Source organism: Hippoglossus stenolepis, chromosome 10, assembly GCF_022539355.2.
Source record: "Hippoglossus stenolepis isolate QCI-W04-F060 chromosome 10, HSTE1.2, whole genome shotgun sequence".
Lineage (NCBI taxonomy): Eukaryota > Metazoa > Chordata > Actinopteri > Pleuronectiformes > Pleuronectidae > Hippoglossus > Hippoglossus stenolepis.
The window spans coordinates 19,678,034-19,702,640 of record NC_061492.1 but is presented as its reverse complement, the minus strand read 5'-3'; the positions used below and the strand labels follow the sequence as shown (position 1 = coordinate 19,702,640).

The 24,607-nt window shown below is 41.4% G+C and overlaps 1 protein-coding gene across 1 annotated transcript in view; it reads right to left on the bottom strand.

Moving 5' to 3' along the window:
• Positions 1–24,607, bottom strand: part of LOC118117018 (leucine-rich repeat and fibronectin type-III domain-containing protein 2) — a 142,149-nt gene that overhangs the window by 66,361 nt on the left and 51,181 nt on the right. The window contains exon 3 of the mRNA XM_035169041.2: positions 1,420–1,551. The gene's annotated coding sequence lies outside the window, so the exon portion shown is untranslated. The remainder of the gene's footprint in view (positions 1–1,419; positions 1,552–24,607) is intronic.

The window sequence follows — 24,607 nt, the reverse complement described above, 5'->3', positions numbered from 1 at the left end:
GACTGTAATCCATCAGCTACTGGCATTTTAATTTCTCTTCATTCATATGCAAATAGCTATTAAATGAGTTTAGCCAAAATGTCTTCTGGACCTAAAATGCTAACAGTGTTTTGTGTGGAGAAACATGCAAATTGTGTGATAAAAGAACTATGTGGACTGTAAACCGTGTACAGCAAACCGAAGACAGAATCTTGGCCTAGATACCCACTGTCTACACCAGAAGCCCCAAAATATTGACTGTTGCCCGTAGAGGCTAATTCATAGTCGGACAACAGCCGATGGGCTCAGAGATTGGGTTGTCTACGAAATGGGATCCATCTGGGCTCGAGAGAAAACGAAGCGAGCCTGACACAAACCTGACAGGGTTTTTCTCTTCCCAAACCTGAGCCCGATATTTCCTCGATTACACTCATGTACAGTTTAAAAGAAATAAATGGCCCAGCCAACATGACCAAACCTGAATAACATTTCAAAAGGTTTGTCCGATATATCTGACAAACACATTGAGCAGTGTATCCACACTCTAGAGTGCATCGCTGTGGTAACTGGTTTCATAAACGTCCATGCGGAGAAGCAGTAGGTTGTTTAGTAATCAGATATCTCTCACCCCTGACATCATGTTTTGGAACGATGCTTTTATTTTGTATTTTCTTAGATGCAACACAATCCTTCTATATTCTTTTTTGAGCATCAATATTGAAGTCAGTGCAGTCAGAGGTAGACTCTGTAGTGTGTGTGTCAAAGTGACAATGTGTCTGTATTATACAAAGTCAAAAGTTTAACTGTTCAATCAGTTATTTAGTCCTCTAGAGGCTAAGTCGTGTCAGTTTTTGCCTGACTTTGGATCTTTTTTATTTGGGAAACTGGAGCTTTATCACTAAATGCATCAGCTAATTCCCTGGGACATTCCTCGTGTCCCAGCTTTACTCTCCCTTTCTGAAGTGCATGGTCTATATATGCACTTAAATAGCCAGTTAGAAACCTGGTTACCTCTATATAGTTCATGGCCATGATACAGCTGCTTCTCCTCCTGATGTACTGGAATTAGGTTCAACACAGATTGTACGTTTACAAAATCCGATTACTGCAGAAGCCTGCAGTAACCGATGTCGTTTACTGAAGGGTGTAGTTTGTGCTGCTGTGGAACTACAATGCACCACACAGAGGTCTTTGTGATATTTATCCTACCCATGTCAATGAATGAGGTGGAGAAATAGTAAACACCAGTTGGAAGCGACTATTCTCAGTGTCACATTGTCACAAAAGGTTCATCATGGGCACTTAAATTGCATTTAAACCGAAGGGGGAACATTTGTTATGAACGCATATGCTACATTCGATGTTGTGAGCTTCAAACGAGCATGCAGATGGATGGATATCACTGTGAATATCCTTCTCAGTTCGTGCTTTGGTACTTACAGTTATCAGTCGTCTGGTCAGGTCAGGTATCCGAACACATAATGCCTCGTGGCAAGAAGGACGCGTCTGATTGGTACAACAGCTCCCCTCGCTAGTTTGTCACATTTGTCTCTGTTGGGTTTATCAGGTCACCTGAAGGAGAGAGAGAGAGAGAGAGAGAGAGAGAGAGGCAGAGCAGGACCAGTTAGTGAAAAGTAGAAATGGCTGACCTGAACGCTGCAGAGTTCTGAACAAAACATCAGTGGAAATTGGTGTTTTGGAACATGACGCATTCTGAATGTTTTCTGCAAAATAAACTGCAGGTCTTTGGAAATTCCAAGGTAATACAGGCAGAAAGATGTGACATTTAAAATGGGAGGGAAATAACAGCCTGCCCTTTTTGACTTTGGCCTGTCATGAGCTGTATCTCGTACCGCAAGCGCACGGTCGGCCATGACCGAAGCGGAATTAAAATGTCGAGCATTCAAACTCCACTTGAGTGCAGGAGGGAACAGAGACATTGTCTTGGCTTTCTGTTTGGTAATTGCATCCCTCTGATTTTCAGTGTGTAGAATTAAAGTATGGGTAGAATTGAGGACATCAGGGTGTGGCATCAACGGATTCAAACCCACACTGTGAAAAGTTGGTGTCTGACAATAACAGCATTTATACATCTCGTTAAAATTCTGCAACCATGTCAGAGCACATGTCCTCCCAGAACCCACTGCTGCTTCTCATCCTAATGGGGGGGAAATAAAAGCGCACACACACTGCAGGGAGGGAGAAAGGTAGACACAACAAGGTTTTTATGTTTATTTTAAGAAGAGAATAGTGTGTTCTTTCTCCAGACCGCGCCGGCCAAAGTTAATAAACAGACGCAATTTTGAAGTCTCGATGTAATTTGTGCTCTCTTTACAGGACAATATATCTCTCGTCTTGAGGTTCGCATCTGCCAGACGTCCGTCTTTGCCAGATCAGGTAGAACAGTAAATTACACAAACTCCCGCCGGCTGAGAGGAAGCCGGAGTTTTAATGGCAATGGACAAAAGATAGCACATTAAATAGTGTCAGTGTGATAGTGGATAATAAGCACTGTGGCACAGTGGTGTAGCATGATAGAAAAGCAGAGAGATCAGTCCCTGGAAATGACCATGATTTGCACTTTGTCTATTTAAAAACTTGCCTGTGCCTCTAGAGACCTGCAGCTTATTTAAGTCTGAGTCTGTTCAGCCACGTTATGAACTCGAATTGCAGCCCTTTGGTTGTGCGCCTTCACCAACAGCGCAGTTTAGTTCTGCTTTTCCCAGACTAATGAGATCAGCATGACCTTTGACCACCGTAATCGTTATTTCATGAGTAAGTGAACATCGGTGGCAAATTTGAAAGGATCCTCTGAGTTTTTACAATGTCTCGTTCACAAGGGAAATGGTTTTGTGAGGCCACAGCGACCTTAACCTTTTGACTTAAAAATTCTCCAGGTTATCTGTAAGTGTATAGGTGAATGTTTTAAAAATGTTTGAGTTAATAAACTTATTGCTTATTTGCTAAAGTTAAACCCTTTACAGTACACACTGTCCCTGGTGCATTCATTAGAAATGGGGTTTATAAATTAGAATTTGATGAATGGGTTGAAAGAAACGTTGTTTCATGCTGTGTGATTTCTGCCTCTGTCACAGCTGAAAAGCTGCAGAATATCCTCCCGAAATCCCATTGACAAGCTCCCTCTGCAATGTGGGGTGTTACTAAGCCACAGAGATTTCCTGACTTTGTTGGTTGTAGCGGGTTGGCTGTTGCCAAGTACACCTCTGCTTTGATTCTGACAGCATAATATGCTTAATCAGATGCCAGAGCCTGCGAGCTGTGTTCTCCATCCCTCCCCATTCCCACCCACAGCAGCCCGGGTGCCCACACTGCCTCGTGGTGGGCTTAACACTGTTCGAGTGCAAACAGGCACGGAGCTGTAAAAGTTAAACCAGAATTCAGACAGCTACAATTTCACGCCGTATATTAAGACACTGCTGTTGGCATACATGTGGCGTAGGTCATCAGCAGCTGTCAGTCTAGATTATGGTTGATGAAACGCATTGAAACATGGTACAGTGGGAAAAGGTTTTTCTAAGTATGTGTGGACACAATGTTCGGCGTGAATTTTTTAGTTACAGTAATTTTTAATGCGGATTCACGACATTGACATCACTCATGGGGGTGTAAGGCCTCGAAAGTGATGAATATGTAAATCTAGGAATGTCCACCATGAGGTTATAGGGCACAAACTCATACCGTAGCCTATATGTCTTTTTACATTATGCAACCAAAATACTACTATACGTTGGAGATCCATTCTTAAATATTCAAAGAAAAAGTAATATGATAAGCACTTGAAAGAGGAAACCATGATGTTTGGAATCATTTTGATTGAACTGCTTATCCACTTTAATTTCATACGACTGCCACAGTTAACTGCTGTTACTAGAGCAACAGTGACACCAAAGTAATTTGGAGTCAAAATATGTACAGTAGCTTCTGCTGTAAATAAAAGGATAGAGACAGAGACGTATCCATTGCAAAGTTGCAGGAACTGAGGCTGTGTGGCAGAGAATATGATAAAACAAATATTCCCATGTTTACGACTTGCAAGTGTTTTTGAAAATTCATAAATCTCCAGGATGGCAGCTGTCTGCCTCCTTGTGCGACTGCTTTTCACTTGTTACTGGAGATTCAAGCCGTCTGAGTCAACACCATCAAAAACCAAACTATTTGTCAATGAACTTCATGTGACCTAAAAGGCTAAAAAAAACTCCAGTGGCTACTAAACCAGAGTGTGACGGTCGTATTACTACAGATTTGGACGTGTGTGTGTGTGTGTGTGTGTGTGAACATTGTTGTTGCTAAAAGCACAAACCGTATTGAACTTCCAAACCTTAAAATGGATTTATCTATCATGTGCATACTTGTCAGTGCCAAGTTAGATATACTGGATATACCAAGTTGTGGATGGTTCTTCCCACTTGTCTCCTTGTAGTTTCATTTAAAATGATACGTGAATGCAGCATAAATAAAAAAAAGAGAGGTTTCGTTACTATGTCTGTATTAGAGTGGAGGTACCCGATCTGAGTCCATTGGGATATGTCTGATCGGGTCTGGACGAAAGACACTTACATTTCAGAGCGACCGTTCTTCCCAAAAAGAGGCCTGAAGCATGTGATTGGCTGAAAGGTGAGTGGGTGGCGAGCACCTCAGTATCATGAGAAAATTGTTAAATGAGACCTTATCAAATTCAAAGCTGAATGAAGATGTCATTGTGGCATTATCAAATAGTTTGACCAATTGTGTGCTCGGTTATATACAAAATGTATTACCTCCACCAAGGAGGTAATGTTTTCATCCCTGTCTGTTTGTTGTCAGCAGGATTACACAAAAACGGCTGAGTAGATTTCTACAAAACTTGGTGAAAGGATGGGACATTAGCTAATAAAGAATCCATTTCATTTTGGCTCTGGACAAAGCAGAAGATCCATGTAATTTGTTTTGTTAACAATGAGATTTCCTAGTGAATAATGGACAGCTCTTAAGGGGAAAATAATCATTCTTCCCCAGTGGATGTTTTAAGTTCATGATTTGCATTGTATGTAGTGTATGTATTGAGGTATGCGCTCCAGTTCCATATTAAACACATTGGGGTTCTATGTAATGGCAGTGGTTGTGAGCTATCTTGATGTAAAACAAGCAATGCACTGTCTCATAAACGTCAGATAACTTAAATAAGAAGTGATTTCCTGAGTGCCTCAAGGCAAATTAAGCTGGGCAGTCGCTTTATTTGCAAGAAGTTGCACCAAGGCAATCAATCAAGAGCGCGTCCTGTCATTTATGTACTCTTTTAAGGGATCAATCAAGTTGGATGGAGGACGCCAATAAATCGTTTAAGCTGTGTGTCCAGTGTTAGTGATGAGCTCCATCTCAGAGCCAGTATCCCATCAGGCATTTGTGTTAAGGATTCACTCACAACAGTATGTGAACATCATGAGTTGCAGAATGAAACTGCTTCTAAGCCATTCAAATGCAAACTGTGAACCAGACACAGATGTGTACGGAAACAAAGCGTCAGCATAATACAGCATATCAATTAGGCTTCCATATGAGAAACATACATCCCCTCATAGTAAACACAAACAAACACACACTGTTGCTTCTCATGGTCAGTTTTAGTTGGTCTGAGCCACAGAAAACACATCTGACCCAAATCCAAAGCCTCAACTGGACTTCCCCCAAGGAGACAGCAAGGAGTTGGCTGTTCCCCTGGAGTTAGATTGTTTTTACTTTCCATGCATAGAAGTTATCGGGTGCATTTAAAAGAAGCAGGCCACGTAAATTGATGTGCACGTGTTGGCCACTTATTCATGCACAGACACATAAAGGCTCTATAAAACAGCAGGCCATGAAATGTATTTATTGCAACTGGATGTACAGTGCGGCTGTGTCCATAAAATCTGCTGAAGGCTCAAGCACCAATTTATCATTCTATCAATATTCAGTTGGTCACAGCCAAGACGATTAAGTCCAACAGGGACCAATCAAACATGGCTAATTACAAGAATGTTTGTGTGGATGGTGTTTACATTGCTGGGTATTTTTGATCTGCTAGAGAAAAGAGGCCTGCTCTGCCGACTGTAAACGCTCTCCAAACAACAACACAGCAACATTTGCCTTCAAATATTTTCACTGTACGTAATGTAAAATCTGTCTTATTTTTTGCTTCACAATTTGGTTTCCCAGCGACTACATATGTATTATTAAATGTACTCTAAAAGAGTCTACAGCCATTCTAGCAGCTCTGTGGGGCTGCACTTAATGCTGCATTCACACAATGTCATCAGACTGGGAGGAACAAGAAAAACACCACTCGGCTCCTCTAGCTTGTGAGTGTTCATGCATTATTTCGAGGTGGTTGGTCCTCGTGCGAACTTTGTTCCCACATAAGATCAATGGTCTCAATTTGTTCAATTTCTTGGGTTATTCATGAGGTGCAGTTTGTTGCAGAGTGAAACCTGGTGCCATTTGAGCAAATAGTTCCTACATGATAAGATTCATTGATTATATAGATTTCATTTTTTTTTAGCCAGTGGCGGTACATTTGCAGCCATTCTGCTATCGGTGAGGCCTTAGCAACAGTGATGCTTTAAGCTAAATGATAATGTCAGCATGCTTATATGCTCACAATGACAGTACATGCTATTGTTAATTAGATATAATTGCATGTTCACAATCTTATTACAATGTGTCAACCTGCTAATATTTGCTAATTAGCAAACCACTCATGTGGCTAGAACATGCAGCAGAGGCCAAGGTATGACGACTTTTACTCCCGAATGTGGGCCAACCTCCACAAACAATATTGGATCCTATACTTCCCATAATGCAATTCAGTTATGTATTTTATTTGACTCTCCTTGTCTGGCCAACACCCATGAAACGCAGACTTCCTGTTTAAAGTCTGACAACAAGCCACAAATCGGGTGATGAAACTTGATTTCCCCAGCCTTGACAAAGCTCGTCCAGAGGCAGTGGACATGAGACGACTGCTTTCCCACACTTAAGTCGTACTAACTAAGAGTACTGAATTGACACGACTACACTACACCACACTTCCGCAGGGAGGAAAATCCACAGGTTCCCATTCACTTTGTCCCGTCTTTCCCAAAGTCTCCACACAGCCTCCATACATACTCTTTCCCTCCTTTACCATTACCTGTCCCTCCAAATAACATCAAATCCTCCTCTGCCTATAGACCTTACATAATAAAAAATGACGCGTTGCTCACTAGTATGCCATGGCATTGTCTATCTGGAGGGATTTGCACATGACACCTAAGCTGCAAATGAGGCATCTCAAAGACTAGCGGTCTAGAAAGAATGCCAAGCACGTCGCTCTGCCCTGCTGTTGGCAGTGTTTTGATCCAAGCGCTGGACGGGAGGACCGGTGGTCCCTTTGAATGCAAATGAACGATGTCTTCAGAAAGGCAACACTCCTTAGAGTCACCTTAAACTACTGAGCCTGATGTTAAAGACAACATCAAAGTGCTGGCACAATAGAAAGGCGCTCTCATAGCTCAGCACGTCACCGCGAGCGACGCGTCACATTTAAAACCAAAGCTCAGCTGGCTTGAGACGGACATCTGGCTCAGCCCAGTGGTGCAAACATGAGACGTGCAGCTGGATGAGAATTGAACAGTGAGTTTGCAATAAAGGAAGCAAACTTCAGGAAAGTTTCAAAGATTCTCGGACGCAAAGCAGTTTCCTTTTCTTCCGCTCTCGACTTTAATCTTACCTTGTGTGCTGGTGTGAAGAATGTAACACACAGTCTCACCCGCTGCTATTTTCCTAGTGCAAATGGTCCAGTGCCAATACATTTTAATGATTCACACCAGTTCTCTCACTGCCTCCAGAGGCATTCTTTCGGAGTTACATTGCTATATGCATAATCTGTGCTCTAACGACAGATGACAGCTTGGCACGCTATTAAACGTGCTGCTGTGGCTTCTCGATCCGCCTCTGCATTGAACCTACAGTGTTTTCTACAACACCGTAGGCCCCCGCGCAGGGGAGGGGGACCTGACCAGTTGTTGCCTCTATCTTTAGCTCCGCATCGTGGCTGACACGTCGTGCGGTTTGCTTGAGCGGGCCTATGCTACATAATTCATCTGCGTTTGAGCAAAATCTGTTTGAAAAGAATTAATGTTACCTCGGCTCAAGGCACCAGCCATTTAATCATTATCACGGTGCAGCCAGTCTCACTGCTCTTACTCCCTTGAGAACACAGAGTGGGGGGGGGGGGGTGCAGTACAACAGCTGGAGTGGGGTGCTCGGACGCAGAGCAGTCACGGATGTGGTATTTGAAAGCATGTATTTTAGAATTGGATTTAGCAGCTTTAATAGGTGATGAATGTATGTGAATTTGAAAATGCTACGCTCTGCTGAGATAGACACACGTGTGGATTACTCTTCTGTGTACATTAAAGTGCACAACGCATGCATATATATTGGATTAAAGTTAAGTTCACATCCTTCATTTCAACATTTTAGTGAAAACTACACAACAAAATGGTGCGAAATACAGAGCTGCAGTTTGTTTACTGCCCTTTGCCACAGAGAAACAGCCTGGAAGACAGCTAATGCCACATTCACATCACATCCTTCATAATTACGAGCAGCGGGGTGGAAAAAGAATGTTCACGTCAGCTTACAAAATGTCAAAGGGTTAGGGTTTATTCCTGAGCGTTTCTGACAGCTACAACATCACCTGGTAAGAACTGCAGCAGTGTCAACAGACCACAAGCGACACGACTACACATCCGGCAGTGTCGTTTAATTCACAAAAACAACTTATTGAGCTAATTCAAAAAGGAGATTTTCACAGTTTGTCTGTTTCCACTTGGTAAAATATATAAGACATGCACTGAACTGCAGCCACTTTCCTGAAATAATCCAGAGGGGCTGTATGTGAGAACGCAAGCGTCAGCTGCTCTGGACATTATTTAACCTTTATCTGCCTCCCCCTTCTTACAATGTCCGGAGAATGGCTGGCTGAGTGAGCCCATGTGAGAAATTTACAGCAAGCAGGTCGGGGTGTTGATCACATTTCTAACACGCAACAGACGTGACAAAGAAAAAAATATATATATATCTCGGGATGAAAAAGAGGTGCCAGATATAAAGAAGATACCGAAGAAAGATGTCAACGTGGAAGGACGAGATTTGAGAGCTTTTGAAGGCAGTGACGATGTGACGTAAATAAAATGGGATTTCCGTTCACGTCCTGCCTCCTGCATGCTCTACCCAAGCACCACCCCTTAAGGTTAGCAGAGGCTATGGGGTTTTGTTTTTCCTCTCCATCAAGATTGGACTAAGTAGTATTAGTACTGCTGTCTTTGCTTGTGTTCGAATTCAAGCACTTTGGTTTAACCTTTTTCTAATCACATTTCCATATGGCAAATTATTTCGGCATAAACATTAATAGCATGCAGACAGACATAGAGATTGAAAACCCTTGTTTCCTTACATTCCCTCAAGACCATGTAAAGTGCAGTCTCTGCACTAGTTATGTAATATTCAGGTTCTATGCCAATGAATTCTTCTCTTTTTAAATATCCAACCTAAAAATAACTAAAAATACGACCGTGTCGCCTGTAAAAAAGTTTGCTGACCAGCGTGGAAACGCCAAACCCTCTGTATCTCAGCCTCCGTGGTTACCGCCGCATGCCTTTGTTGGGCAGAACTTCTAACAGCGCGTGACAGAACTATAAGTTTGTTCGTGGCGAGAAGCTACGATACAGCGAGAGGCCTATAGTGTGTCGCAGCTCAGTGTTTAACACCCCGCGAGAGTGATGCATCTGAGAGATGAGTCGGTGTATTTATAGTCTCATTTGCATGCACGATATATTATGAAGCTGCATACAGTAATTTACTGTGTTAGTTGAGCCCTCTAGTGCCTCACAAAAGATGGAATATTTGAGTTGATGACAAGTACACAGGGGCTATGCATAATGTATGCAAGAGTAATAACGCACTTTAAATTCCAAAATTCTTTGTTGTTGCAAAATCTGTTGTGAGTGGATGTTGAGATGAGGCTTACATAAAGAGCCTGAGCCCGAAGCACATGTTTGTCTGCTGCCAGGTTGTAATGTACTCGCTCTCTGCATGCGGGATGTAAATTGTAAGCTGGATTACATCCAAAACATTTTATCACCCATCACACATGTCATGCAAAGCCGCAGTGTTATGTTCCTGTGATATTTCGCTCAAATGCAATAGATGCAACTGAATGGGGATCAGTTTGGGCACGTTCTGCCCATTCCAGCATCAATGTGAGCAACATCTATCTAGCCAAGGTGATGTGACGTTCACCATCAATCTGCCTCTTTCCAACAACTCCTTGGAAAGTCACGCCACTCCCTTTTCACGTGAACAGTGAGAACAAAGGATCACTGAGAAGACAAGTGAAGGGGGACTTCTCCCCCCTCAATTCTTACATTGATTTTAGATAGTTCTTGCCTCATTGATCAACCAATCACATTATTTCTATCAGGATTTTTTGTCTGTGTGAAGCCATTTAACATAATCAGCATGTGGTTGAGCTCATAATAAACCCAATATTAAGTCTTACTACTTCTGCAAAGTAGGTTGTGTTCAATTGTGTTAGGTTTACGCAAAGATTACTGGAAGTGCACAGTGCAGGTCAGGAAAAAACTCAATTTAGGTGGGAATCCAAATAAATGGGCGGATCCAATAATTTTTCACTTCCTCGTGCACATTTGAAAGTCATGCAGAGAAAAGTGTGACAGGTTCTCGAGATTCGGATTGTGACGATGGCACTGCACACGGCTAGACAATGCAGCAGCGAAGCGAAACACCAGATCAGAGACCTCTTGTGTTATTAGAAGTGTAAAACACTGCGGCAGGACAAATGAGAAAATGGTGGGCCGCCACAGACTAGATAATTAACGAGAAACACTGCTTTGACATGGCAAAGAAAGGGCATTGATGTCCACAATGCAGATAATTGAACTTCAGTAATTTAGTGCTGCAAGACATCCCACCAATTTCTTTTTTTTTTGCACGTGTGGACTAGGTTAAAGTCGGTTCTGATTGAAATTATCATATCATTACCCTGGTTATGTCACAAGTAAACCGAGTCGCCCCACCCAATTAATGCTGAATGGCTCTCGGAGAGGAACAGGGCCATACGATGTGGCCCCCTTCAAAGAGCTGAATATCACCAATATGATCACATCTCTGCCTTTTTTTTCTTTTTGTGTCTTCAGGTACTTTCACCTCAGCAGAAGAACCGTTCACGTACGTAGGTGGTGCTGCGGTGGTGTAGGGTCGGTCCTTGATGACAAAGCATGGCATTTTGAAAGGTTAGTCTATACAGTGTGAATACATGGTGGACCCGTCTTTCTAATATCGCCACTCATGGCCAAGTCTGTTTCATTCCATTTTTTTTTTGCTTCTGAGAAATCACCATAAGGTCAAAACTGCAGTAAATATAACGTGCAGTCACATTATTGTGGCGTTTCAAGTGTTGCATTTTCACACGTCACATTTAGAGAACATTTCTGGATTATTAAAACGTCCTGTGTGTTACACGTCAATATGATGCTGGCACATTAAAAGCATCTCCATGACAACTGCTTAAAAAGAGGTTCAAATCTTTTGGATTTTATTTTGATGTGTTCACATCTACAAGTCCATGCATTTGTCATCAGAGATTTTTTTTTGTATTAATGTCAATGCATTTATAAAGCTTATTAACTCAAAGGCCATTCATTATTTGTTCAGAAGAGAAAAAAAACACACAGGCTATAATTAAGGTTAAGTCCTGTCACATTTATGGATTAAGTGCTTTGAGTTGAGTAATGGCTGGATTCGCTGTAAGTTGGTCTGCAGTCACGGTGCTAACTTGTAAATAAAGCTGCCAATGCCTGTGGACTGATCTCACTCGCTAAGTGCCTCCGTGTGACAGCCCGCCACCAGACTCTGCTTCCTGTCATGGTTAATCACACATGATGAGGCAAGTTGTCACATTTTGATGCCGACATCTGAAAACACAGAAAAAGGCCTCATTCAACACCGGACTCAACGGGCAAAAAAAAAAAGTAGTCCCCATCCTCCTCCCTCATACGTCTTTCATCTTTGTATCTACTCTTTTTTTAAAAATCTTCCGTTAAAACACTCACCGTAATTATTGCAAACATAAATTAACAAGTGGAAAATGTGTGTTTGCAGACAGCCAGGGATTCAAGATTTCTCTTTGTGTCAGTAATGCTCAGTCACTTCTTTTGCACAACCACACCCAATAATGATGAGAAGACCTCGGGCTGAAAACAAAAAGGGCTCAGTGCTTCTAGTTTGGGTTGTTGTGTTCAGGGTCATTTTCTACAAAAGCAAAGAAACTATATTTTGATTTCCTCCGCAGAGGAGATTAGAGTTTGGTTCACTGGTTGCTTTAATGGTTAGTTGTACATAATCTACAGCAATGATTTCCACCAAACCCAGACCACTTCCCTTTTCTTTCTCGTGTCTACTATGAGAACAAGACAATCATGAGTAGGATTGAGTATATTCCGGTGATGCTCACTTGAATTTGAATCATCTGTCTGAATTGATGTGACGACGCCTTTCTTTATTTTAGAAGAAGCAGATTCTAGTAGTCTCCTGAGCCGAATAGACTTCATGTGAAAGAATGAAAGGTTTCAGCCTGTTGGCTCCAATGGCTGTACCTCGGATGGTAGGTGGTAATTATGTTGTCTCTGCTGAGCTTTGTTTGTGACGCACAACGTTCTTAAAAAACAACTCCACAGGATACATGTCTGCCAACTTGTATTCTTGTATTGTGGACATTTTTCAGTCTCCCACAAAGCTTAGATCTGGAGTATCCTCCGGACGCCAAAAACAGTTCACACTGTGCAGACTGTAAACAAGAAAGGAAAGGAAATTGATAGATGCTTGAGGACGGCTGTTTTGGCGCATAAATTCACAAGTTTGAAGTTTGCACAGCTGTTCACATCACTCTGAAACAGGGTTTTACAACTCTGTTCTCAGGCAACATATGATCCCTCATTTCAATTTTCGCCGAACACACGGAACAATAACAATAAGTATTTCATGTCTGCTCTGTTTGCCTGGGCCACTGTGATTCAGGATTACAATGGATGACATCGACTCTCCCACCCCTCCCTCACTGAGGCGTCTGGCTCTGTCCTGGTGAATGTTCACGTCTAGCCAAGACCCCAGACTTACATTTTACGATGGTTGAAATATTTCATCCTCCACCTTGCAGTAAAACGTTCAATCCATCCAAATGGGGCTGCAGATTGTTTTATTATGCCTCCGTGCCTGTGACAGCCGGGACCAGAATTATGTTTTTAGGGTGTCCGTCTGTCCCATTGTCATGAGGATGATATCTCTTGAGGGAATTTCTCCGATCTGTGCAAAAATGATCTTTTTGACTCAAAGATGAACCGATTAAAATATAGAGATAAAAGGCAACTGCGAAGTCCCCCCAAAAGATTTTGGGCCAAAACTTGAGAATTACAGTGTTAATTATGACAAAATGCATAAAAATATCTAGCAGGTCTAAATTCTGAGATTTTATATCCAAAGGTAATCATAACCTCCTAACCTAACCTCCGCTTACACACTCGTCTGCTCATTATTTAACACCATAAAACAGAAGAGGAGACGAAATTGCGACCAAATTTCACATTTGGTGCCAACCTTGAAATTACTAGTGCAGTGCCCGTTCTAAACCCGTCTCTACGGAATGGGCTGTTTACTTCTGGTTGCAGTTTTCTGTCTGAAACTGTAAAAAGCGACCTGTAGTAATTTAGCAGCGGCTGCAGGAACACAAAGTGCTGTTCACCTGTTTACTCAGTGAAGCTCGACTCAGTACACAGAACCACGAACCGGAGAATCAGTTGTCGTAGTCGTAAACATGCCGGTTATCATAAACGACAATGTCACTTGTCATTGACGATTCCCAGCCGCTGCTGCTACAGAGCTCCGCCCGGCTGTTAATAAAAAACTTTATTAATATGGAACGCATCATGTGCAATTTGCACCGATTTCGAGACTCTACTCCCTTGGGTCCTTAACGAAACAAACGGCAAGTGTGAAGGTGATGAGATGAAAGATTCTCGATGGGCTCCACAGAATGACAAAGGTTTGTGTAATTTGTTGTGAGACATTTAAGTTAATAGATGGTGATTGTACAGATCTAGAGAAGATGCATGTGAAGCATCAATGTTGTCCATGTGAGCGCATAAATTACATTATATAAGTCTGGACTGACACTGATGTAAATGAGGCATGATTATGTAAATCCAGAATTTCACAGAGAAAATGAAAAGATTAAAGTCCTGATGTTTGTATTATTTGTTTTTTACTTCCTCCCACGGTCTATAATCTCATGACCCATGTGTCATGTCATGTGTTATGACCCCGTGTTGGCGAACGACCCCTTGGGAACCACTGCTCTAGAAAATGGGGTTGAATCTGCTTATGTGATATAACCGACAAATCAATAATGGATTAATCAAATATTAATCAAAATTCTAATTAAAGACTAAACAAATCTGCAAAGTGAACGAATAACAGGATTTAACAAGAGTCTGATAATGACGTTTTTGGAACTAAACTATTGCTGGGTCATTTTCTACTTGGTCAAATGTTTTATTTATACTTTAATAGGATGAACTGGATTGTATTATGTGAAATAAATCCTTTATCGGCATTTGGAACTAAATGGCCTCTAAATGACAAGCTGCGGAGTCTGTCGCATCGCGTTAGCTTCTTCAGAACACACATAAAATATTCAATTAACCATTCCTGGTGCCGTCAGTCACGAAGCCGTCAGTCAGAGCGATATGACTGAATGCCTTTTTGCCGCTCCCTGATGACACCGCGGTGTTTGTTGATAACACGCTGCATTCTGTTTGCAGAACGCTGCAAACCAGCTGCTGAGGGCAATAACAAGATGCTGATGTGCAAAAATACCGCAAACACCCAGGAGAGGCACGAATGAAGAAACGGGGCCGGCTCTATATTTAGCATCAGCACCGAGTGAGCTCGTCTGATGAGGCAAATGAAGAGTTGCTCCACATTTGCATGATGTGGGACTGTGGTTGTCTGGCAGTACAATGTATGTCATCAGTTAATTAGATGGGAGAATATGCATCCGTCAATCAATTGCATCTTTGATCAATAAAACATGAAAAGCTTTGTCAGCAGTCGCTCAGCCGCATTCTAAAAAAAGACCAGTGGATTTTTTTTTCTTCTTTTGAACTGGGAAAAACCGTGTTTCAGTGGATTTTCTACACTTTCATGAGCACCACCACACAGATCGCTATTATATTTTATTTAGCTTAAAGAAAACTGAAGAAAGAGTTCAGGCAAAACCACAGACTATTGGAAAAGAACAACACCCAAACATGCATTTAGGTCTTTGTTTTTCTGCACTTTGTCTTTTTACAACTGTAGATATCAATAACAATACATATCTTTTCAGAGGTTTTTTCTAAATGAGTTTTTTTCTCATACACAGATCCCGAAATATCTACTTCAGTTCAGTAACACTTACATAGAACAAACTTGCCTCTTTCATTCCTTTCTACATTTTGAAGGTTTTTACTGAGGAGTCTGCTCATATTTCATTCATAGCTTGATTTATAGAACATTTTATTCCCAAATAACATGCCGCAAATGTTTTTTTTCTATGGCTGTAGAGAGTATTTTCTGATTTATGGAACGATAAAAACACCCAAGAACTAAGACCCCCCCCTGAAAACCTTTTTATCAAGAACATGTAACAAGATTTTCACACAACGCTCAGATTTCACCTCTTTTTGCAAATTGTCACACGTTAAACTCAATTAAAAGTATTAATAATTCAACATCTTGCCTTAATTGGTATTAATCTTTACGTATATTCATAACCCTGCAGCCTCTGCAAGATTCTTTCATTGAAGGTAATTGTTTATTGTTAATCTCCATTTACTTGTAATGATACAGCTTTGCAGGAGCGTAATTAATCACATTGAAAAATGTCAGTGTCGCAGTCAGTTTGCTCTGAATCCCCGTGTTACATATGTCACAGCATGGGATCTCAATGATCACCTGCTGCTCCGAGCAGTATTTATAAAATCATCTCTCAGTGTTTTTTTGAGAATTATCACTTCTGATTAGGCCCAGGCTAATTTCAGATAATACTGTGATGCAGTATCAGTCTGTAGTTCATTTCATGTGCACACAATCTTTGTATACAGTGCAATTAACCATCCTGGGAGTCTTAGAGGGAGATTAAGTGGAAACTAAATAAGTTGTTACCCTCATTGCACTATTAGCTTAACACAAACTCTCATGAAGCTATTTTGCTAAAATGTTCCCAAGACAGCAGTGCAATGTCAGTGAATGCCCCCATTTTATATTGATTGCATGTGCTGCTTCAGGCTGCATCTACAAAGATGAATTGAAACATCTTGCATGTTGTTTGCAAAAGGAGGTCCCTTATGGAGATGTAGAGAGAGAAAAAACACTTAAGATTAAGCGTTTAAATGGAATAGTTTTTGCAGCTGAAAAGTAGTACGATTTCAATAAGTGAATATATGAAAGCAAATATACATTTGACTGGTGAAACTGCACATGAGTAAAGAGGGATTGATTCTCGTCAGGGTGACAAACCTCAAGAGGAAGCCTATGGTTTATCCAAACAAAGAATCCTTGTTGCACAGACCGCTATTGTTCAGAGTAAATTGTTATTGCAGTAGGCATTTTACATTTCAAGATTTTGGCCTCAGGGTGGCGCTAAACGGGCGGTTACGATAAATCTTAGGATTTGATCCTCTGGGGACCACACAGTCGATACGCCCTCACAACAAATGTCCTGTGATTTAATCCAGTGGTTTTAATGATTCCTTGGTGTCTGGAGGAATTACATTAACATTGAGCGACTCTCAGCCTCATGACTTTAGTGCATTTAGGGCCAGTGTAGGACATGTTGTGTCCTGAAGGTCAGGCTGACAGTGTGCTTGTGTCAGAGAGGCAAACGGGCTCAGACAAACATTACAAAACTATGAATGTCTTCCCTGTGGAGACCACCGGAACATGGCTTTTCACTCTGCCTTCAGTTGGAACAGCATTTGGAAGAGCAATAAGCACTTCTTATTCCTCACCTGCTTGGAACAACATTCCAAATAAACGACCTCCCCTCTAGGGGGTGTATCAGGGTGTGTTTGATGGGCATGTAACTCACTTACTTTCATGAATAAGCTCAGAAATGTGTTCTGCCACTGACGTTGAACTAATGCTCACATTTTAATAACTGTAAGCACGACCTAACCTTAACATTTATAACCTTTTTATACTGCCATTACCATACCTTTAGCCATAGTTTATTATTCATAATCACAATCCTTTTATAACCTGAACTATTCCGTAGTTAGCCACGTTCATTGAGTGGCAAGCAAACATTTCAAAGTTGTCGTCAATGAACATATCAGGGGACTTGCTAAATAATCGTATATCAACACTGTGGTCTGCAGATCATGTAGCATGAACCAAAGAATCTATAAAAGTGAAATTCTGCCTAACTCAGATGATGTCCATACCGAATTCCATGGTGATCTTTAGTGGAAAAACCTATTTCTATTGATATTGCCTTGTTGAGATAAGATAATTCTTTATTAGTCCCACAAAGGAAACATTTGCTGTGTTGTAGCAACCCTAACCTTGTAAGGGGGGGGGGGACTGGTTCTCCATAAGAGATGACTGCTTAGCTATCATTCTCATCTGGACCACCACCTCCACTGGGCCGAGGGGGTATCCCAGGGCCGAGTTGGCCGTCCTTATCAGTCTGTCCAGTCTCTTGTCAGCAGTTGAGATGCTGCTGTCCCAGCACACCACAAAGAAGATGGCTGATTCCACCAAAGTCATGAAAGGTCTTCAGGAGCGCCCCCTGCAGTTCAAAAGACCTCGGTCTCCTTAAGAGAAAGACTAGCCCTTCATATAAAGTGGAGTGTCTTGATCAGTCCAGTTTATTGTTCAGGTCAACACACAGTTACTCTGTTCCGGACCCCACCACAAGCTCAACAGAGATTGCCTCCATATGTGACATCTGATACCACTACAACATAGCACACATGAACAATGGCTCATAATTCAATAAGAAATCCATACATGAGGATCCCTAATATAAAGATGTAGATGAAAGCTGATCGCACGTATCAGTTCCAACACATCAGACGTATTAAACACATTAGACGTTATGAAGATACTGTAGATATGAGTCATATGAGAAAACAAACGACTTTTCAACTGTTACTGTCTACAGCTACACACACTGTTACACAAAACTCAACTCAATAGGTTGCGTGGGCTGCACAACATTGTACTCTCTGTGTCCATGGCTATTGTGCCGCATGCAAACCATCTCAAGTACAGTGATGACTCATGTTCCGATCGCGAGACCACGACGGTTGAACAATCAAAGTGCGCTAGATGCAAATGCCAGCGTTAAACAAAGTTCCATTCAAGTGTCTTCACAGCGAGAAGCATCAATGGCTCTATTTTTAAAACGACTGTCAAGCAACCAAGTCTCCCACAGAAGGTCTCTGGGCTTTTTCCAGCAGGGTGAGACAGAAAGTACAGAGAGTGGAGTAGAATGTGAGGAACTCTGAAATAGGCCAGCCGCCTTCCATTCGCAATCAATGCTTTACCTTATCCACCGTTCCAGGTTAACAATGATTAATACCTGGTGTTTTATAACCTGATGGTTGTTGCATTTGTGAAGCCAGAAAATGTATCAAAACCGCAAACGCTGAACAGATTCACGAGTATGTAAAAGGCCATTGCTGTATTCAAATGAAATCCCTCTCCATGAAAACACAACGTCTAAAGCCTTTTTCGAGACGGCATTAACCAGAACCTAATTACGGAGCCACCAGGACATTTCCAGTGCGTTATTGTGAAATAACTTGGCTGTTCTCTGAAGTTTGAAAAGCATTAGCTCTACACAATTTGACAGCCCGCATCCTCGTCTGGCAAAGGTTGACGAGATGACAAAATGAATGTTTGATAATAATTGTTGTTCATAAGTTTGATGTGTAATTATGCCCATATAATTGGATTTCTCTTGTTCATCTCATCACTTTGCTGCTCATCTCCTGCCCACAGTATTTCTTTTATTCTGGATGGATGAAAGTTAATATTCTGCGATTGATGATATTGGGAACGGCTAATATGACTGAAAATATTGCACACTAGCACAGAAGGAATACTTGATGCAATAATACATGTTCTTGCTTTGCTTCATTTCTTGCATTTAAATCAATTAGATATCTTTTTACCTAAATCCATACCTTTGTAAAGGAAGTGGGGACCAATTTCATCCTGTGTTTTGGTCGTAGTGTTCAGTGTCCCATGACCATCCTTGGGTAGGGTTGGTCAATAAAAAAATCAATAACAATAATTGCAATATACATTTCATCAACAGCAGCATATCCATATATTTCTATGTAATGCTTATTGCATGATACAGACATTTGTTTTTCATTCTCTGCTGATAAATAGTTTAAAACCAAAACCCTCACTGAGTAGCAAAAGTGTAAGTTTTGGACATATCGCCCAGCACTTTTCATCAGTACTAAAAAATGTTTTCATCTAAGCCCCTGTAACACACCGACTCTGAACTAGTGCTGCAGCCATGCCATATCTAAGACTAATTAAAAATCAACCAAAGTAAGTAGTAGAACATTTACTTCAGCCCCCTAATTGCCTAATATATTTGGACTATCTGACAGGTACAACATTTCTCTTTTGTTAAAAAAGAACTACACTAGTGTGAACAACCTTGTAACAAAATAGCTAAATAAAAATCTGATCCATTATTAACAGTAATGGGATCAATTTAGAAGGAGCTGTTTCTACAGGGCAATGAAGGCAATCATGAAAGTTTGCATTTAGTAGCAGCTTTCCTGCCATTCTTCGACATGGCCTGATTACAAGTTATTGGTTGGACCTCAGATGCGACCTGTTGGAGCACACCAGTGGCAGGTGTGCTGGGACTTTGCCATCTTGGTAAAAAAATAGCACTATTAGTTATGGATCGTGGATCAGCAGTTCAATCACATGTCTAGGACAAGGGGCCCTCTTTTGAGGATGGTAGTGTACATATTTTGGCCAGAGAAGACAGGTCAGCATTGTAGGTGGCTGAAAGTTGGTGTCTTAAACCACCTCCTCTGTTAAGTGATGGTTTTTCCAGGTTGACAAAGATGGATTTTTTCACTAATCAAACCACCTAAGTTCTCTTCCCTTACTACTCAACACCCCAACCCCAGTGATCCTAATGGTCCACACACTAAGAGGGTTAAACGTATCAACAGCCATTCACACCTTGACTCAGAGGACCCCAACAGCCCACGAACTGGTGGGGGGGGGGTGTTGCCTGTTCTACATAAGGACTCTCAACACAGGTAAAGACACAACAGATATTTAAATACATCAAGCCTCCTATTACTCAGTTAGAACTGGAGAAGCCTCTTGGATGAGAGGTGAAACGTCGTCAAGTGTCAATTGTGCAACCCCTGAAGACACAATAACCTGGATGACTGAGAATCCTCACGGATATCGTACGTTATGTCATCCCATAAATCTCAACCTTCTCCCAATGCAGACTTTGATGCTTCAGTTAATGCATCACCTGGATTCCTTCTTTCCTACGGTCATTATTACCTGCTGGCACATTTGTAATTTACAGGATGACAGTCTGGCCCAGTTGCGCCAGCTTTTAAAATGTCAAATTCATTAGGTTGTTGAAGCAATTTAAATGTGTAAATCTTTGGTAATCTTTTTTTTTTTCACATCAGAGTGTAAATTCTGCCACTGAATAATAGGAAACCATCTGGACAGTGCTGACCTTTGCAGGAATGGAGAGCCAGAGAGTCCAAAATGGAAGAAGGGGCGCTGCAGCATTTAATGTGAAACTGTGTGAATTTATGGTTCCTTTAAGCCACAGACGCCTGAGCAATGAGACAGGTGGAGCAAATACTTCCTCATTATTCTTTTGTTTTGTTTCTTTTTAAACAAAGTGATCGTCATGCAGTACCTCCGGTGAGGTGATTATTTTGAGCAGCTTGTATCAATGGTTGTTTTAAACTGAACGAAAACAAATAAAACATAATCACACATTTCTCAGCCAACCTGTCTCTTTTGTTCAGTTAAACCAATTGTGGATTGATCGGAGAAATCTTGCCGCGCTGAATTAACAGGTTCAGTGGTGGAAGGTAACTCATTTAAACTCATACAGACTTTGTTTTAATTTCAGTTACAGTTAAAATTTGAGGTGAAGTATTTGAAATATGGACGCACTGCTCCATTAAGGAATCCTTTTATCCAGCTTCTTTACTCTGTGCTTCTTTTTACCATGTTGTTTCTTCTCATTTACTTATACAGGGTAAATGAGGTCAGCCATGACCTCCGGGTAAATCCCGGAGAATTGGCTACGGAGTTTACCCAGAGTTTGCCTTTCACACATGCACAACGCAGCGGGAGGTTCCCTGCACAGGCGCGTTTACAACAGAATCAAATCTTCTGCGTTATTGAGGCAAGAGGTGGAGCAGCAGAAAGAGACAGGAAGTGACGTAGAGGACATTTAGGCTAAAAACGAATTTGAATTTATATGTTGGGGCTTACTGACACTTGGATGACACCGCAGCAGCAGTATGGAGACATTTAAAAAAAATATATACAGATATTTCTGTTTGAAGAAGTGGTTGACAGTTACTTCAATCGTAGTTTGATTTGGATTTGCCTGCAACACTGTTTACCCCTGAAACTCTAAAAGTGTTTTGGGGACTCAAACACTTCACCCACCCCTCCATCTAGTGGTGAGTAGATAATGAGTGCATTTTTCATTTTTGGGTGAACTATCCATTTAATTGCCTGTATCTGACACACTGAAATAACCCAGCTGTAGACTTAATCTCGCAGACCTTTTTTTTTATTTTTACAAGCTTCTTTTTTCAAATACATTGCTCCCTTAGCACTCAAGATGCTAGAAAGTACGGAACATTAGTCTGACAATGAAAACTTTGTTTCCAGTTCCAGTGAAAATTCACCTCGCCCACAGTATCTGGACCTATCAAAGAAACAATTCCATGTAGTACTTCATTAAATCGCAGGCTGCAGTAGCACAAGACCCCAGCTACTGTCTAACCCGCAATGATGCAGCGTGCCTCATTACACGGCTGGCTTGCGGTTTTATCCGCACGTGAGGCAGGCGAACCGGACATACAAATCAGGCAGCTCCAGGGGGCGAGCCGCTAATACAGAAGAGCACCTGGGCCATTGAAAGATGATGGAGGAAGGGGCTGATGTGGTGCTGGGGGGTGTGCTACTGTTCATCAACCAGGGTGACAGTTTTGGGACAAGTTCCTAAACGGCCGCTGTAGGGGGCTGAGCTATTCAGGGATCTCGCCATCCAAACATTTCCTGATCAAAGCTCAGTCAGAGAGGGAGAAAACCTATTTCGCTGCACTGTAGATTCTCTCCTACAGTTTCATCAGCAGGTTTTAATATAATCTACACGACAGTGGGATGTAGCAGACTTTGTTTGACTGTCGACTTCGGTTTAGCTCTCTGAACTCAATTTGTTTGGATAATGTTTAAAGTGCACCATATATTTCCACACATTTCCTTTGCAAATCTCTTGTGGATGGATTCAGTGTACACCCACTCTCGAAAACATATCTGCAGACGAAACAATACATCTCAGCAATATTTGAAAAAAAAACTGATGGCACATCACTTTCATTGCAGTGGTTCACGTGTCCCAGAAACGAGGCCTTTTGCCTCTCGATAATACACTTCTATTCTATGTTCAGCAGTGCATGCAAGCAGTATTCCACACAATAGACGGCCAGCGGCTGATTTATGCTCCCGGAAGTTGATGCAGAGACAGAAGTGATATTAGCCAATACCATATGCAGGAGGATTCTGATATGTGTGCGTCTAAATCCTGCTTCAGACAGGTAAACTGTTGTTTTTGATTGTAAACTAATTTTTTCCCTTACCTTGACAGTTGTAGGCTGAATTACCCATATTGCAACCATGCCTGACTCACATGGAGTGCATAATTATGTAAAGTATGCGCAAGGGTGATATTTAGCATCTGGACTTTGACCTCTTCAGTCCCCACTGGGAAACACAAAGATGAGGACAGCAGGCAGTTGGGAGTGATGATGTCATCATCACCCCCCTCTCTTCCCATAGGACACAACCAGCAACATCCAATGCCAATATACGTGTATTCCATCTGCCAAATTCCTAGTCATAGTCCATATTCCATAGTCGGCTAACTCATATGCATTTACTATTAGGTGAATGTACTGTATGTGCAATAAATACAACAAAAAATGCTTCATTTTATTTGCCATGCTATATTTTTCTAATCTCTGCAGGTCCTGCATGTGAATATGCAGAATCTGTAGGCAAGGGACAAGATTTTGGGGCCCGGGAGCCTTCACTTCTTCAAAAATATTTTCCAAAATATAGGCTGTTGTCCCCAGAGGCTGATGGGCTCAGAGACTGACTAATCCTAACCCTCTCCCTAAACTAAATGTACCTCAGTTGCCATTGACAGGTATTGGTTGGATGAAAATATGTTCTACTTGTGAAATGTAACCCTGGGTATTTGAATGCCAAACCAATATAGAGGCCGGGCCCTTACGCAGCATCTAACCGCTTGAGTTCATTCTATTGTTCATTCTATTCCATTGTGGCCGTAACAGCCACAAAATTGCATTAATACCATATCAACACTTACTTAGCTGAGTGACTATTTCATTTAACTGGAAGTCAACTCAACTACTTTGTGACAGCACAGGGATGAACTCAGATTTCAAGCTTCTTTCTGTGATGTTGAACTGCATCATTGAAAGATAACAGTCAAAACTAAGTCAAGAAATGTGAGACTAGAATTCAGTAAGCTCATCACAGTGTAATACAATCGCTATCACCGGCCCACTGAGAGCCACATTTCACTTACTCAATATGTTGAGGAGTGACATATTGAGATCACATCAATATTCCATTGGCTATTATTAAAATTCATATTATGGAGGGTGTGTGAGGGAGGGAGGTGCAGCGGAGGGAGAGCTTTATTTGGCATATCAATTAGTCTGCGTTTGATGTGATAGACTGAATGTTGTCCTCCTTCAGACAGGGAGCCTGCTTTCACACAGACAGAAAACCACAGGAGAATCTGACTTCAAACACTTCATTCCCTCAAGGACCAAATTATTAATTTAGTGATATTACTGACATTCACTAATGATTCACAAATGATTCACAAATGATTCAGTGATTTGGCTTCTTGTCTTTTACATGGGTTTTAGTTAAAGTATTTGTTCAGAATAATCACCTGGGTTCACATGAAATGGCTCTCGTGTTAATATCCCAGACACAAATGACAGAGCTGTTTTTAAGGTAACAATATCCAAACAATTACAAAGTACCAACTTTAAACCAAATTTTTGATCCTGCCGAGATATGAGTAAAAGATCATAAACTAACCACTGAATAACTCCAGCAATAAGTATGCTACTGCATGACACGGTAGAAAGTCATTAAGTAGTGTTTTTTTGGAACAACATGCTAATAA